At 38.2% G+C, this 17,596-nt stretch overlaps 1 protein-coding gene across 3 annotated transcripts in view; it reads right to left on the reverse strand.

The window, feature by feature from the left end:
* The window catches only part of SOX5 (SRY-box transcription factor 5), a 1,014,136-nt gene that overhangs the window by 806,181 nt on the left and 190,359 nt on the right, over window positions 1-17,596 (reverse strand). The window contains exon 1 of one of the 3 annotated variants that reach the window (XM_047867515.1): window positions 15,919-16,099. The exons of the other annotated variants lie outside the window; for them this stretch is intronic. The gene's annotated coding sequence lies outside the window, so the exon portion shown is untranslated. Of the gene's footprint in view, window positions 1-15,918; window positions 16,100-17,596 lie in introns of those variants that run through there. 3 annotated transcript variants of the gene reach the window in all.

A 17,596-nucleotide genomic window follows, 5' to 3' on the forward strand; every position in this document is an offset into this window, starting at 1 on the left:
TATTGAATCCTAAAGACAGTATAGGCACATAGCAGAGACTTAACAGAATGTTCCTGTCAAAGAGTAAGCATCTCTGCTTGAGCCACAGCTAAGAAGTTGGCTCTGAGGGGACGAATCCAAGGCAGAAATAAGCAGTGGAGAAAGGGAAATATTTGGTGGGAACAGGGAAGCAACACTTGCAGCCAGGAAGCCAAGTGCAAGATGTATAAAGTGTAAACTTGGGGATTTTTGGCAAAAAGGTTTTAGTACTACTTTATAACTTTGGAGGATGTAAGAATTTAGGCACCTGAGAATACATTGCCATACACATCAAAGAAATGGAAATCATGTGAAACACAGATGATGCCTTGAAAATCTCTTTTATATTCCTTATCTTTCCACCGTGTGCTCTCATTGCTACTTGGCCAGCTTGCAGTTTGGTATTTGGAACAAACCGCAACAATGTGAAGAGCGGCTCTGGCAGCACCAAGGACTACTGTTCTCTCTGAATAGTGCCACACCAAGTTTCCAAACTAGAGAGGAGTACAGATGACCACTGCATCACACCGTTTCACTGACAACACAAAGCCAGAGAGACCAGCCTCCATGATCTCACGAGTCGACCTTTTTCAAACATTCAAATGACTGTACAGTTCTCATCACTTAGAGAATGCTTCCGTGCTTCTCATTCTAAGTGGAATTTGCCAACTGAAAGGGATGTGCCTGGGTGGTCTTTTTTTAGTGCACACCAATGTGCTCTGAATAACTGAAAAATATTTTTGACAAAGGTCAAAAAGGCTTCAGGCGGAAATACAAAACAAAGGCTTGTACTCTAAAAGCAAAACTTGGAGGATGTTGATTCTGCACCCAATCATAAAGCGTATTATTGAAAATGAACTCTTATCAGCAAATGAAACCATCTGGGTCCCAGTTATACTTATAAAGAGGAAATCTGGGTTGCTTATAAAGCCCACCAAAATCATACAAAAGAATGTGTACACATACCATATGGTACGAGAGACTTTTAATGATTAACAAAAACAAACAAATAAAAAAAAGCCACCGTATTTGCTCAGCCTGATTACATGCTAATGGCCAAAGAAACAGGTTCTTCTGTTCAAATGCACTGTGATACACTACAGCCATATTTCTCAAACTGGTATGTCAGCTGGACTCCTGAGGCCGTGTGGTGGTATGATGGAGTAAGGCAATATCGTGGGTGAGACAAGTCCTAACTTCCTGGTTTGTCAGACTTGGAAAAGAAAACTAAATAATTTGAATGTAACTCAAACGTTATTTTATTTTAGCACGAACACAACTATGTTGTAGGACAGGAGGCAAAATTCACAAGGAATTTTATCAGAAATACTAAAGTTCATAGGACTTTCACTTTACAAGATTTAGGGTGACCCAATCTTCAGGGCCTCTGACTACAGACTCCAAGGTTCCGCTCATGTTCTAAGTGCCTGAACACTCTCCAGGGACTCTGGACCCCCCAGCCCTTTTTCTCAGCTGGTTTTTCACTGCACAGCCATTCAAAAAGTGCTTTCTTGCTCAATTACTTCATGTTTCAGCTGAATCTTCCAACCTATTTAAAAATCTCATTAAGAACAGGGTCAAGGTCTTCTCATACCTTTACTTGTTAATGAGTATATGAGGTATTACCAAAAGTCATTTTAACAATAAAACTATGAATATTGATACTCCAAATGAAAAATTTAGAAATTAACACTTGATAATTCTAAAAGAATGACAGTGTTATTGCATGTAACCATTTAGTCTTCGTATGTAAAATTACCCTAAAAGATTAAATATTTTCATCTCCATTATGTCTTTTGAAATACTTAAATTCTTTTTTTAAGTTTATTTATTTTGAGAGACACAGAGAGAGAGAGAGAGAGAGAGAGAGAGAGAGAGAAGGCAAAGGGAGGAGCAGAGAGAGAGAGAGGGAGAATCCCAAGCAGACTTCATGGGATCAGTGCAGAACCCAATTCAGCGCTCGAACTCACAAAACTGTGAGATCATGACCTGAGTGAAAATCAAGAGTCGGATGCTTAACTGACTGAGCCATGCAGGTGCCACTGGGTTATTTAAACTCTTAAACTGCATGGAGATAAACTAGGTAGTTTATCCCCACCTCACTGAAGGCATTAATAGAATTGTCATGAAGGAGGACATACCAGTCTCGGGTACCACCGACTTAATTTGGAGATTGTTCACATTAGCTGCACGCTTTTTCTGTTGCTCCTTAAATACACCTATTCCTTCTGTTCTACTGTTGCACATTTAGTGTAAACCAGGCAGCCCAAAAAGGTGTCCTTCTCATTTCATCCCATAAACCACTCATACTGTGCTGTCTCAGGGTTTGATTGTCTGATCCAAGTATACTTGCACTCCATCAGCTGTAAGTTTCCACTGATATGTCATCCTATTATGAATCTGTTTCTGCTTTTCCTCAAAGTCAAACTTCCAATCCTCCAGATTCAGACTCCTCTATTGAAATGCAGGGGAATGAACATCACTGATGCATTGAGGGAAATTTTCTCAGAATCCTTCCACGTTACTAATAGTCTTAGATAAATGTCAGGTGAGAAGTGGGTAAGAAAGGTCAGATGACAAGTTTCAGAACTGCCATGACGCTGTGAATCATGAATAGTAGAGAATGATATTCCAAAGTAGGATAAAATTTCCAGACATATTTAAAACAGAAAAAATATATATGAGGACTATAGCATAAATGTATTATTTTACTAAGGCAGATATACATCTTTTCAGAGCTACTGATACTTTAAATAATGTTTTTTTTTCCATCAAAGAAAATCAGTATGTAAGGGGTATCTGACAACAAGACACGTTTGAATTATAGTAACTTTTGCTTTTACTTAAGAAAACACATTTAAATGATCATAGCTGTCATTCTGGTAAACTTTAAAATTCCATATGATAACAACTCTAAGATGAGACCACAGTATTAAGCTATCTGTCATGAAATGACCCTGCTAAGTGAAGTTCTAGACAGTTTTCAGCAAAGTACCCAATACTAATTGCTTAAACTAGGGCCTCCAGAGTCTCTGAAACCACTGTAGTGAGGATTAATGAACTGACCTGGTCCCAGAAAACTTCTAGAGACGCTTTGAAGTACTTTCAAGTATAAAATGAATGCAATGTTTTAAGTAGTGGTTCACTGGTATTTTACCAAGGTAGACAGATATAAAAGGAAATTCTTTCAGGTTGCAGTCACTTCAATAACAAGATAGCTAACAAATAAAAATGAAACCTCACCAAGTTAACATACCACTTCTCAATATTTTTTTTAATTGTGCAATAAGAGACATGAACCATAACATTAATAGGTGAGTCAATTACTATTTTTGAAACAAAATGGATAACGTTTATCATCTCCTAAGACACAAAGAGCCCTACGAAGGAAAGCTAAAATGTAGTGGAGATAATGCAGTCCAAACTCCTTCCATGTCTAATGGTCCTTCTATGATCAACCTCTTCTACATCCCTCCAAGAATATCATCTGCTACTATGTGACTACCTTTTAATTCAAACATACCTAGCTCTTTCTCAGTCCAGGGATTTATATTTGTGGACTGCTCTGCCTGGAAAGCTGTATTTGGCTCAGGAGAGAGCGGGCTCCGTGGCACAGGGCATATCTTGGACACAGCTTTGCTATATTCACAACAACTTACCTAATGAGGTGCCCCCCTTTTCCCAGGTCCTCTCTTTCATATAGTCTTCCATACTTCCTTTTTTAAAATGTTTAATATGGTTAAGTACATATACTATTTACTATCTTAGCCATTACGGTGTACCATTCACTAGTGTTAAATATATTCATGCTATCGTGCATGCTATCTCCAGAACTTTTTTCATCTTGCAAAACGGAAACTCTATACCTGTTAAAAAACAAATTCCCTTTCCCACCTTGTCCCAGAACCTGGCAACTACCATTCTACTTTCGATGATTTTAACTAGTCTAGGCACCTCATATAAGTGGAATCATACTGTACTTTGTCTTTTGTAGCTGGCTTATTTCCCTTAGCCTAATGACCTCCAGGTTCATCCATGTTGTAAAATGTGTCAAAATTTCCTTCCTTTTTTAAGCTGAATAATAATCCATTGTAGGTATATACCACATTTTGTTTATCTATCCATCCACTGATGGGCATTTGGGCTACTTCGACCTTTTGGCTATTTTGTTTAATACCATCATGAACATGGATATACAAATACCTCTTTGAAACCCTGCTTTCGGGGCGCCTGGGTGGCTCAGTCGGTTAAGTGTCTGCCTTCAGCTCAGGTCATGATCTCACGGCTTTTGAGTTCAAGCCCCAGGTCAGGCTCTGTGCTGACAGCTCAGAGCCTGGAGCCTGCTTTGGATTCTGTGTCTCCCTCTCTCTCTGTGTCTCCCTCCCTCCCTCTCTCTCTCTCAAAAATAAATAAACATTTAAAAATTAAAAAAAAAGGATAAACCCTGCCTTCAATTATTTTGGATACCTACGCAGAAGTGTACTGCTGGATCATATGGTAAATCATATGTTTAATTTGGGATCCATACTGTGTTCCATAGCAGCTATCCATTTTGTATTTCTACCAACAGTGCACAAGAGTTCCAATTTCTCCATATCCTCACGAACGCTCATTTTATATTGTGGAGGGCTTTTTGTAGTAATCATCCTGATGAATGTGAGGTGGTTCTATATTCTTTTTTAGCATGTATCTACCTTTGTTCATTTATTCATTTTTTAAAAATTTCTTACTAAAGCAGTTTTTGAGATCGACTTGCCAAAGGAGATAGAGAAACCAATAAAAAAGTTGTGATAGCTTCTTTCTGAAATGGTTTGGGTATAGTCTGGAATTAAAAGCGAGTAAAATCAAGTAAAAGTAAATATCTTACTCGGTGTGTACTGGCAATAAGCACCAGAGCTAAAAAGGCTCTTCATTATTCCTTCCATAGAAAGCTTAAAACTGAGTGAGCCCAGCCTGAACCGGGATCTGCTCTCTCTCACTTACTTGTTCAGATGATGTCTGGTCAATTATTTCACCCTCACTTCCTCATGTGAAAATGGAGATAAAAGAACTCACTTATTGGAGTGGGGTGTCTGTTTGTGTGAGAATTAAATGACCATATCTGGGACATAAGAAAATGGCCAATAAGTAGTAGATATTATGTTTAATTACACACTTTTGCCTGCATTGTTATGTTACAAAATTCCTGCATATAGTCATGAAATTTAAATACCACCAATTTACTATCTCTTATGGTCTATGGAGCAAATGAAAATTTAAAACTATAATAAACTTACTCATTAGTCATGATTTCCTGCTTTATCATCCGTACCTCTATCCTTATCTTATTCATCATTGTATCCCCAAGTCCTAGCAAAATATTCAACCCATAGTAAACATACAACAAAATATTTAATAGGCATGGCAATGATTATTCATATATCCCTAGTTAGGATTCTACAACTTGCTTGTCACTTTTGTGCAGAGTTCTGTGGGACTATTCCAGGAACTCCTAGAAAAAGAGTTAAGAAATAGACACGAATTTTGATATTTTTCTGTCTGAGAAGCAGTCCCAGATCATTAGCAGTTTGTGGAGAGCCACCGAATTAGAGTGGCCTTTAGGTAACTAGGTTGAAAGAACTGCTTAAATTCCTTTCCGCTATACTTAAAGTATCATTTTTATTGTTATTAAAAATTGCTAATGTCAACTGAATGAACATGTTACCCAGTTCATGGCAGCCTAAACTGCTGAGGTAAGAAATTATAATGAATAGTTATTAGAGTGCAAACCATTACATGAATGCAATGGGGAGTCACAGAGCAACAACTAGATAATTTCTGTCTAACTATTGGGTAATTAATGCAGTAAGAAAATAACATGTACATATTGGAAATGAAGAATTATAGATTATTTGCACTTATTTTCTTTCCGTGGCAATTAAATTAACTATCTTTGATTTCTCACCTGTTACCATGGTTATTTTCGGTGATCCAGGTCATTAATGTCTTGAATATAATAGTTACATTAAAATTACAGCTCTTTCAACTTTGCAAAAAGATTCTAAAGGTACTGTGAAAGAGAAAGCTGTTGGCTTAAGGGAAAAGTGCTGCCTGTTGAATGAAATTGTTTAATCATCTTAAAGCCAAGCAATCCCATACTTTGTTCCTTCCTGATTTCCTCCTGTAGTATCACTGAGATTTTGTTCACATAGCACAGTAATGAATGGACAGGTGTTTTTGTGACAGTAAATTTTAACTATGCTATTAACTACCTACTTATGTTGTTAATTCTTCCTCTCAATAATGAGAATGACAAGTTCTCTCTACAACACTATAGAAAATTTGAGGGTGGGGAGAAAGGGACACTTGTGTGGCTCAACTGATAAAGCATCTTACTCTTGATTTCGGCTCAGGTCAGAATCTCACAGTTGTTAGATCGAGCCCCATGTTGGGCTCCATGCTGGGCATGGATCCTGCTTAAGATTCTCTCTCTCCCTCTCCCCTTACCCCTCTCCTGCTCATGCACACACACATGCGTTCTCTCTCTCTCTCCCTCTCTCGAAAAAAAAAAAAAAGGAAGAAGAAGAAGAAAGGAAGAGAAAATACGGGGAAAATAATATATATTAATTATATTATGAGAAACAAATATTGAAACAAAACCAACTCTCAATTCTCTAAAAAGAAAAAAAATGTGAATAACAAACCAAGCTCCATTGGGGCCATGACAACAGGGTCCAACAGCTTCATGCCATAAATCACTGCCATGAGACTTCTCTCTGGAATATATGTCCCACTAATCACGGCCGATGCTGACTAAATGTGAGAGTCATACTGTAAAAATCAAGGCAGTATTTTCCTAATTCTTTTTTTTCTAGTTGATTTCTGTTTTCAAAAGTTAGTTTACTCATATACTTATGGGTTTATTTATCCATCTACTCAATTATTAACTTGTTGGGGCCTTGATTTTATGTTCTGTGGGGCTTTGTACTCTGTCCTCTTTTTCTCTTATTATATGCCTTCGTCCTAAAGCACACATCTAATCTCCAGCATCCCCCTAATATATCTGGGCCCAGGGCAAGCAGATAAATGGAGGCACCCCTTCTCTGTGGCCAGCCCCTCTCAAACAGCTCTCCTCTGGCCATCCTTGGACCTAGGGTTACACATTCCAGGGCAAAGTATGACCCCTGAAGGACAGACCACACAAAGAGCTTGCACAGGACTCATCAACAGGTATGAAGTCTTTGGACAGAGAATTACAAGGTATAAATTTCCTGGAGCATGTCTAAGATAGGGTCTAGTAGATTTTTCATCTACCCAGGAGCTAAGGAAGAAGCTGAGAAGGGTGAGGCAGAAGGCCCTCTAACGCACAAGGTACATAGAAGGGGTTCCAGTATCCCAGATCATATTTTACAAAGAATATGATATACCTGAAAAGCAGACAACAATAAATTGACTGCCTTAACTAAATTCCATATCTTAAATCCTCTCTGTCTCCAAAAGCTGTCCTTCTTGCCAATAACTTGTATCAATGTGTTATGTCAAAACAGAAATATGACATGGTGACTCACGAGTTCAGATACAAGATTTGTATACCCTCAATGCAACAACCTTTTTATTTGAACAAAGGAGGGAGTCCAGAAGATGAAATCTTCATTTCCTGTAAACAAATTTTTGAGGGGCCTCTTCGCTACTTATTGAGTTATGCACAATTTAAAAAAATTTCCAATGTTTATTTATTTTGAAACAGAGAGAGAGAGAGAGAGAGAGAGAGAGAGAGAGAGAGAGAAAGCAAGGGAGAGGCAGAGAGAGGAGACAGAATCCCAAGCAGGCTCTGCACCACCGGCACAGAGCCTGATGCAGGGCTCAAACTCACGAACTGCGAGATCATGACCTGAGTGGAAATCAGAGTTGGACGCATAACCGATTGAGACATCCAGGTGCCCCATGTTATGCACAATTTTAAACTTCATCTCAAGAGTGCACCAACAAGCCTAAAGCACTGCTTTTACATTCCTCTTTAACGTCAGAAGAATATAGAAAAAGTTTGAAGCCAGGCATTCAGATGTTGCTGGAACAGAGAATAAGAAATGGTGGCAGGTTGACAGATTACTAGAAATATGTGGCAATGGGGGAGGTCCCCTGCATAAATGAGCACTTTTCTTCTGTTGATTCATTTATTCCTTTACTTAACAAATATTTCTTAAGAACCTACTATATCCTACCCACTGTTTGAGGAATTAGAGAATCAGTGATGAACAAAAGTATCAAAAGTCCATACTCTTGGTTATAACTCAAGGTTATAGTCTAAGTGATTAGATTAAAATTGGCCAAACCATCGCATTAATATAAAATTACAAACTGTGAAAAATGCTCTGGAGGAAAATTCAAGGTATTCTAGCCTAGTATATAACAGGTGGACTCAAGGGATGCCTGGGTGGCTTAGTCGATTGGGCATCCAACTTCGGCTCAGGTCATGATCTCACAGTTGGTGGGGCCGAGCCCCATGTTGGGCTCTGTGCTGACAGCTCAGAGTCTGGAGCCTGCTTCAGATTCTCTTGTCTCCCTCTCTGTCTGCCCCTCCCCTGCTTGCCTTGAGCGCACGCGCTCTCTCTCTCTCTCTCTCAAAAATAAACAAACATTTAAAACAATTTAAAAAATAAAAGGTGAACTCAATCATATCTGGGACATCAGTAAAGGCTCTCCTGAGGAAATGTCATTTCAGCTGATCTGAAATGAATAAGTTGGACATGAATAGCTTACTAGCCAGAAAGAAATGAAAACTCAATGGCCCTAAGATGGAAAGGAAATACACTATGTGTGAAAAACTGAAGAATGGCCAGTTGGCATAGAGAGCAGAAAGCGAGTTCTAAAAGAGTAGCACAGATCATGCAGGGTGTTGCAGGCCATGTACACGTTCTGGTCTTTATCCCATGCACAGTGGGATAGAGAAGGGGGAAGGCCTATGATCAGATATGCATCTTTAATCTTTTTGTAGTATTGAGCAACAACTAGAGCACAGGGTGAGAAGATATAGAAAAGACTCTCAATAGAGAGGTGATTGCAGAATCCTGGAAATATGGAACCTTGGCCCAGGATGGATGGTGGTGAAGATAAAAAGTTGACAGATGAACAATAGTTTAGGGGGGGTAAAATCAACCTAGGATGTCAAAGAAAAATGAGAGGGAGCATGATGCTTTGGCTAACACAAGATGTATGGGGATGTCATTAGTTAAGACATGCACCCTGAAGAAGAATCAAGTTTGGGCGGGTGGAGAGGAGTTCCATTTTGCATCTGAAGGCCTAAAACACAGGGTGGTAAATCCTCATTTCCCTGATAAAATGTTCATGATTGATATCATAAAAAGAGAGGTCCAATCAAGAACTCTTAAGCTGAGAATGAGAGATTTTTTGTTTGGTTACCTCTATCAACTCAGTCTAAGAATAAAAACTAAGAAACTATGTGTGTGTGCATGTGTCTTTTAACTGTCAGTTTTTAAGTTTAAAACTTTTTAAAACCTCATTAATATAATGAATTTACAAGAGTTTAAAGCTGGAAAAGATCACACAAAGTGTATACAGTTGAAAAATGTGCTTCCCCAAAGCTTGTGATTTGCCCAAAGTTACTCAGTGACTGAATGATATTGTCAGAAACCAGCCCCAATTCTGGTAACCAGAGCAGTACTCTTTCCGTGACAGGGATGGTGTGCTTTCCTAGTCTGGTTGACAGCCCACATCACCTGGGGGCGAGGAGTAGGGAGTGTGGAATGGATTTTACACACACACATGCTGGACCCTCATCCCTAAGATTCTCTTCCCCGGCAATCTGGAGCAGAGTCCAAGGGTCTGTACTTTTAAATGCCTTCCAGGTGTTGAAGACTGGCCTGATTCAGGACCCACTATATTTAATACCCTATACTACCTCTCCTTAGACCATTATATAAGGTTTGTAAATAGAGATTTAAAAAACAATTTTTTTTCTAATTAAATACCTCCAGTTTATAAGGCAACTAAATGTGTTCATTATAAAAAATATTCATCACTGGAGTGAAATCAAAGGTTGAAAATTCAGTTTGACATAGATGTGAAATATAAGAGGCTTTACCATTGCTATCAATATATAACATATTTCCAGTACAAAACAATCCATTATATATCTCCTTTTTATAAAATAAAAATCACTCGGTTGTGCTCAGTTTTTTTAGAAATTAAAAATAGTTTTGTATTCATTAAGAGTAAATGTCTAATTTAGTTATTTCACTTTATGCTTTATTTTTTCTTCCTTTAAGAAAGATACAACAGGTCAAAATCCAGTCCAACCTATTCTTTGTGTGCTCTAAAAACACAAAATAACCCCCCCAAAAAATATGGAGGGGGGATGTTGTAAGAGTGAAAATTTTTGTATAAGCAGCATTAATACCAGATTTTATAAACAATGTAAACAAGAGAGTAAACTTGGAAAATTGAGCAAAATTGGATACTACCAATAAAGCAAAAAATAATCCTTTAAGTATTGATAATCAACCTAGACCTCAGTGAAAGGAGTCACAGGGATCAAAGTGAAATGAAGCAGTTATGAAGGACATAAACGAAGGCACAAAAGGGGGCAGGGATTGTAGGTAGGGAACTAGCACATCTGGCTTTGGTAGAGAATTGAATATAGTGAGTTATTTTTGTCTGACTGACCATTATGCCACAGAAACATGCAAATGCTTTCCTGGCTTCTTTCTTTTCAGATTCCATAGCACCTTTGTTTCTCTCTGTTCCTCCTCCTCCTCCTCCTTCTTCTTCTTCTTCTTCTTCTTCTTTCTCTCTCTCTCTCTCTCTCTCTCTCTCTCTCTCTCTCTCTCTCTCGGTGGCCATTAACTATACTGACAGTTTGACAGGCTGAAATAAGGAAATAAAACACTTAAACATTGTTTCCTGATGTATGCATTCATCTCTGCTGCCAAACACAGATATTGAGGAGATACTTCACTCCTCCTGTCAGCTCACTAAATTACACCCCAGCTCGCAGGCAACACCGAACTCAGGTCTCTCCCTCCCAATGAGGCTCAGTTCCTTCCAGAAGAATATGCAAAGGCTGCCTTCCTTCTTGTTGCAGAACTACTTCCTTTATCATTTTGAATACCGAATTTTCTTAAGCTATGGATTAGATGTCTAAGAGCTGGTTACTTTCCTACTTTTTAAAAGCTGTCAGAATTCAGTTTTATTTCTTAGAGTGTGATGCGATGAGTAATGGCAAATGAATACTAAACCTTTGGTTAAAGGTCTACCCGTTTTACAACCAAGGAAGAGTTCTGACCTTTCAAAACTAGATACTGATTAAGCTGACACTGATTCTCTGCATAGGTCCAGTGATAGGCAGAAGAAAGGTTGATCAGGACATCCCAAAATGTACCATATCACAAATAACAGATGCTTCCTCCATTATTATTTGCATGGGGCAGCTAAAGTCAGACACCTGTACAGCAAACGTGGAAAGTCTTACAAATAAAAATTTATTTCAGAGGAGACTGATGGGGATTAAATTTTGAGAGAATAATAGATGAGAGGGATAAAAGGAGGGATAGTGGCTTTCAATTGGTTATTACCTGCTTTTAACCACATGAATATGAAGAAGGAGAAATTTCAAAGCAAAATATTTAAGAATCGAAAACAGAAAGGATAACAGAAGTAAATCGCTCACACTTCTTTGCTTTATTCTCTCAACAACACTGATTTAGCAACTACTATGTAGAGTGTACAAGTGTATGTCCTCTGAACGATGCTAAAGGCACTCCCACATGTAGCCTGCCTGGCTCCTTAGGAACTTCCAGTCCTAGAAGACATGCCACAGTCATAAGAAACTAAGGGCAAGGTGGAAGGTATTTCCAAATGGAGGTACAGATAAAATGCTGTGGAAATTCACAGGAGGAAGGAATGCCCCGACCCCCACTATCTACAATTAGGAAATCACAACTCAATTGGCTAAGAGATCAAAAAACTCCCCTATTTGGAGACTTAAATATTTCATTGTAATTACTTGTTTTATGTTATGTGCCTTCTCTGTCAGGCTGTAACATCTGTGAGTCCCCATGCCTTATCTTCTCTCTTCATGACTATACTTTCAAAACTGACACAGTGGGTGGCACGTAACATACTTACTCCCAATAAATATTTGTTGAATGGATGAGTGAATTATCTTGTGATTATGAGCACTGACTGAATCTGACCTCCTGAGAATGGTTTTCTGAGTTTCCGATTCATATAATTCCCTAACTTCTAGAGAAGATCACCAATAAAACAGATGGGGGACTCGCATAAAACTGCTGGACACCCCAATGATCATAGCATACTATATTTAACTAGCACAACTGCCAAAACATAGCCATGACCAAATGACCAGGTTTGTAGAATTAGGGTCTCCTTTTACTCATAAGGAGCCTCTTTTACAATCAGATAATCGTTACTGATTACAGGATTAACCGTGAAGGTGATGCACAAGAAAACTTTCTGTAGTGTTTCTTTCTCTTCTTTGCTTCATATTTTTTCCAAGGAAAACTACTTTTTAAAAATGTCCTTGCACCATCATCCAAGAATGGCAATCCAGCTATTGCTAATATAAATTATCAATACAAGTGAAAAGTTACTACAGTGAAGATTAGAACACAGTAATGAAAGCATAGGTCATTAAACAAATCCATTTGAAGAACAGTTCAACCAGATAAGATTAAATACTTTTACAATAAACTATCTAGCATCCAAATCATTTTGCTTTATCAAATGTCATCTGAAATAATATTAGCTACTATTTACTAAGCATTTATTTATAGGCACTAGGCATGGTGTTACAGGACTATTTCTTCACTGAAGTCTCAAGATTACCTTATGAAAGGGTAATTTTTATCCCCACATCACAGATAAAAACACTGAGGCATGGAAAGACTCCCCTGGAAGTTGGCGAATCCAAATCCACCACGGTCTGAAACTCCAAACCATTTATTTCCATTCCAACTATTCCACTCTCAGCCATCATTATATAATGCAGCAATTATGTTTACTTTGGCTTAAAATTCTCAAATATTTCACAAGGAAATTCTTCTTAGTAGTGGTCATAACTTTAAACTGAGCTCTTTCAAGTTACTATCACATGCAAAATATACAAGCGTAGCTACCTGACTTGAAAAATATATCAATCATAACATAACATTTGTTATCTCATTGAAGAAGACTGAAGCAAGCTGTCTGACTCAAAATACCATTTTGATTATGGAATAAGGGATTATACATGAGGCTAGGGTTGAGCAAAGCCCTGAGAGTTGAGTCTTGCTGGGGTTTGAGGGTAAGTCAGGACATAAACAGCAGGACACTTTTCACTAATTTCTCCCATGCCTCTTGCTTTTGCTTTGTCCCACAGTTTTCTGAAATGTCTTGACAAGGTGTTACCTTTTAAAACATTGAAAGGGGCACTTTGGGAAAAAAAAAATGTTCTTCTTATTCCCCTTTAGCCATAATTTGGGTGAAGTATGAATAATTCTGACCACAAAAACTACACTCTGTTGTAATGTATCGCCTTCTAATGGTTTCTTCTGGACTTAAGGGGTCAAAAGAAAAACCTTGGTTTTGCCATGCCCCCAGATCCTTCTCTAAATTTAATTAACATATATTTTATTAAGGGATAAGAGGAAGGCTAAGATTTTTGTCCTCAGCTTCTGAGACAACAAAATGATTTTATACATATCCCACCCTTAACCAAAGACTATCTCCTATCACCACACTTACATCTCTCTTCAATTCTATTTATCTTTTTATTTATACATACTTTAGGGAGAGAGACAGAGAGCACAAACAAGGGAGAGGGGCAAAGGGACAGAGGGAGAGGGGGAGAGAGAGGGAGAGAGACAGAGAGAGACATTCTTAAGCAGGCTCCACATTCAGCATGCAGCCCAACACAGGCCTCGATCCCACGACGGGATCATGACCGGAGCCAAAATCAAGAGTTAGATGCTCAACTGACTGAGCCACCCAGGTGCCCCTCTCCTCAATTCTATTTTAAAACTGAATATTCACTCATAATAACACTAGATCTTTAGCTCATAATATGGAAATATAGGTAGTAGAGAGAAAATAGAAATGGCAGTGGAACTGTACAGAGACAAGAAAAAGAAGGAAGGAAAAAAAGATGGAAGGGAAGGAGACAGCGTCTTTTTGTTTAGCCCACACCCTCTGGTAAAGTTAGAGGTTTGCTGTAAGATAAAATTGCCTCTTTCACTACTCAATGATATTTTATGTCTATGTAACTTCCTTCTCAAATAGGTTAATTACAGAGGCAATTAGTCTAGCTACACACAGGATGTCACTATTCCCTTATATATATAGAACCAGCACACATGTTTCAGGCAGAGAAAAATATCTATAAAGACCAGTTTTAAAATGGAATAGAATTCTGTGCTGTGAGATGCTATTTTGCCTAGTTTGTGTTAAATTTCATTGTTTTCACCGTCCTTGTTTACTGAATAGCCTTTATGTCTTATTATTATTGTCGAAGTCCTCTGTGTGAACTAGGTAGGTCTGCTCAAATCAGAATAAAAAATCCAAAAAGGAGAGGTATCGTGGCACAAGGTAACTGAATAGGAATAAGTTGAGGCCTTATTAGCAAGGCAAATGGATAGGAAAAAGGGAGCTGGAACTGAAAAAGCTAATTCTATATTAGTTTAAACAAATGTTCTGACCTATACAGCTCCTAGGTTTTTTGTGCAAGTACTGTATTTTACATATTCAGAGTTTGGAAATTAGGGACTACTGCAATTCTGAGAACAAAGGGTTCACAGCACGAGAAGCATTCAAAGTGAGCTTTTCTAAAAATTGACTATATGTAGCTCTGGGTAGCATGATACAGTCTTGGTGACACATGTGGAATTCACAGGAAGAGCTGTTAAGTCACTAATAATGGCATCCATTTTAGCCTGAAACTCCTAACTACTGATTATTGCTTATATATTTATCAAAACCAAAATGATAAAGTGCTGTTCAAAAGCATAAATTGCTGTATCTAGTACTAAATGCATATTCATAGAGGGCACTGTCCTTCTTGATGGTAGCTACCCAGGAAGACAAAACTCTAATGACACACTAACATCTGTGGTTCATTAGCTCGCTTGTTTACTGTGGCAATAGTGAAAGCAAGGTCCTAAGGTCAGATCCTCATATTAACCAGTGCATTCCTTTCTCTTCTTGGGCCATAGATTATTTTACTCACTTCTGACTGGCCGTCTCAAATGAGACTTGCCATTGGTCACAACAGGGCCTGAGAGAGAGATACAGTGACCATTAGTACAAGAAAAAGAACTCAAATCCTACTTCCTGCTGAACGATGGCTCCCCTGCCTTCTTTTCACACACGGAGCACTACATACTGCTCAAAGTCAACCTGGGAGTGTGTGCGTCAGCCCCGGGGATCCCTCTGCCGGGGTTTGAATCCTGGCTCCACCTCTTACTAGCTGTTGAGTCATGGCAAGTTACTCAATTTCTCTCTCTCTCTCTCTCTCAATTCTCTAAGCTGAAAAATGGGTATAATAATAGTACTTGGCTCCCAAGGGACTTAGGAGGCTTAAATTAGATGCTACATGCAAAGACAAAGAGCAATAACTGGCAAAAAAAAAAAAAAAAGAAAGTCCTCAAAGATAGTAACTGTAAGTATTCTGCACTGAACACAAAGTGATGGGCTTTTTCTCATTTTACATGCGTGTGTGTGTGTGTGTATTTAAATCTGGAGGTCTTGCATTTAAATTTAACCTCCTTTCAGAAAAAGAAGAATTGTACATGGTGGTTCAGATTCTACAGGATAAGAGAACTGATGTTTGTAAATCCCTCTCTCGGCACCAGAATCTTCCCACAGTCTAGTCTGGTTCAGCAGTGTCTCCGGGATTTCAATCCATCTTACCTGAGTGTATAGCAGCAGCAATGTAGAAACGGGCTTTCTTCCTCAAAAACGAATCCAAAGCTACTGCTGATGACACAGGGATGAGCAGGGAATGCAGTGATCTCCCTTCTAGAAGATGAGCAGTGCCACTCAGAACTTCTTAAGTAACTTTTGTGTAACAGATCATTGGCTTATTGCTTCTACTTGACCTTTTTGCCCTATTTCCTCTGGGAGTTTGTGAGTGGGTGAGTAAGCCAGCTTCGCAGCTAGGCAAATAAGTTGTTTTGACTATAGTGCCTACAGATACAGAGATATCTGCATATGCATATTCTTTCCAATGCATGCACCAGGATAGCTCCAGAAAGTATGACAATTAAAAATGTATTGCAGAAGTAATAAAGGAGCAAATTAGGAGATTTCCTTCAGGGTAATAGCCAAATAAATAATGTTTGTTATTACACGTCACACACATGTGGTTTCAGTCTCATAATCTTTTCACGTGGGATTGCCTGATGAGATTTAGTCCTTTTGTGGAGGATACGAACCTCAAGTTTTAAAATTATTGATCTTGTATTTTTAGCCACCGTAACAGCTGATTTAAACTGACTTCATGGACAACCAGATCAATTGTGTAGATGGTACTACTTAGTCGGGCATGGGGGAAGGGAATCAACTGAAGCAGCCTATGAAATGGGCGATAAAATCACTATCAGAATAGACACTATAAACACAATAGAATTCTTCACAGCCCAGTTCTTCTTTACACAAATTAGGGCATAGAGCAATTCAAATCAGCTCCAATGCCAGGACTGTGTGATCAGGTAAGCAGTCAATACCAGGAGACAGCATAAAATCGCTATGAATCTGACAGTCAGTTATATGGGTATTATTCCTTCCTCTGTAACTCGACATTTTAGATGAGTTTGGTATTTAACAATTACTCAGATATAAAGTGACCGATTATTCAGAGGGGTTTTTTTCTAATTCTTTCAGATCCCTGAAAGAAAATCACAATGAGTTTTCATGGTAAAAAAAATGAGAGCTATTAGTGTAACAGAATTACACACATAATAAAATGGTCTCATCTACCAGTAGAATCAAATGGTTTATAAAACTCCATTCCTCAAACACTTCATGCACAGAAATGTAAAAAAAAAAAATATTTTTATTTCCATACATACTGTATTTATAGATACAAAAATACACAATTACATAGCTGTTAATCTATTATTACCTTTATCCTTATTTAATGTTATTTAAGTGATGGAAATTTACCTGTAAAGTGGCATGTAACTAAATTTTGCTGAATTGGTTTCACTGTTACTTTTCTCCTGTTTGCTCTGCTTTTTCCCCTTTTCTCTCCTACCTGGCTCTTGACTTTGTGGGGCAAAAAAATAATAATAATTTAGATTCATCTTTTTTTGCTACATAAAGTTTCAGTTTCCCCTCTCATTCTTTCTTCTTTCTGCCATTACCCCTGGAAGACAGCCAGAAGCCACACTGGAGAGGTGCCAGGATATCCTGCTCTCGTGCAGTTTGAGTGCCTCTGTGTATATATCTCTGCTAGGCTTACCTAAGTCACCACTTACAATATTGAGTAGAAAGAGCAAGTTGGAATAGTCAGCATTTATAAGTCAACTGGTTACATGATACAAAAATATATAGCCAACTTCAGAATTTATAGCAATAACATTTATGT

Source organism: Prionailurus viverrinus, chromosome B4 (assembly GCF_022837055.1).
Source record: "Prionailurus viverrinus isolate Anna chromosome B4, UM_Priviv_1.0, whole genome shotgun sequence".
Taxonomy (NCBI): Eukaryota; Metazoa; Chordata; class Mammalia; order Carnivora; family Felidae; genus Prionailurus; species Prionailurus viverrinus.